Here is an 828-nt window from a genome sequence, read left to right on the forward strand (position 1 = left end):
AAATATATCCTAATTTTGGTCTTCCTATGTGAGTTCTTGCGTGCCTATCATGTCCATGTTTTCAATCTGTCTGGTAGGTGCAACTGCTACAGCTACATAATAGGTTTAAGTCTTCGTATATGCAGTTACTACCTTGTTTAAATGGTTAACCAACCCTTCGACAAGCCTCTAACTTAAGTTTGGTGCTATATGTAGGTACACCCATCGTCCAAATTAATTTCTTAAATGATCTAACAGGCAAGTTCACGTCACAAATTGTCAAGAATGAAGTGATTCATAAATATTTAAGTGAAATCATTCCCAAATTAGTTGTGTTGCTCTTGTTGGCATCCCTAAAAGTATGATGTCATTTCATGTATTCGCCAAGCTTTCCAGTCTAAAAGTTGCTTGATCCATAGACCTCTTCATGAAATATCCTATAGCTCGTTATGTGGTAAGTATTTTACAAAAACCTTTATGTGATAATCCGAAAGATCATCTTTAAATTTAATATTCACTTCTGTGTTCTGAGACCTCAAATAGCACTATTCAGCTTTACCTGACTTGCGTGCATAGTCCGTATAATTTTCTGGGAAGCTTTCTATGTAAACAATTAATAAAAATGTGAATTTGTACATTAAAACTCACTTAAGTTGACTTCGGTCAACATTTTGAGAAAACAGACTCGGATCAGTATTTTGACAGTTCCGGTAGGTCTGTACCATAATTTCGGACTTGGGCGTATGCCCATAATTTTATTTGGAGGTCCCTAGCTTCAGTTATCTCCATTTGTTTAAAACTAGAAATCTAAAGGCTAAAGGTTTTTAAAGTTTGACCGCAAATTTGACT

Source organism: Nicotiana tabacum, chromosome 14, assembly GCF_000715075.1.
Source record: "Nicotiana tabacum cultivar K326 chromosome 14, ASM71507v2, whole genome shotgun sequence".
NCBI classification, from domain to species: domain Eukaryota; kingdom Viridiplantae; phylum Streptophyta; class Magnoliopsida; order Solanales; family Solanaceae; genus Nicotiana; species Nicotiana tabacum.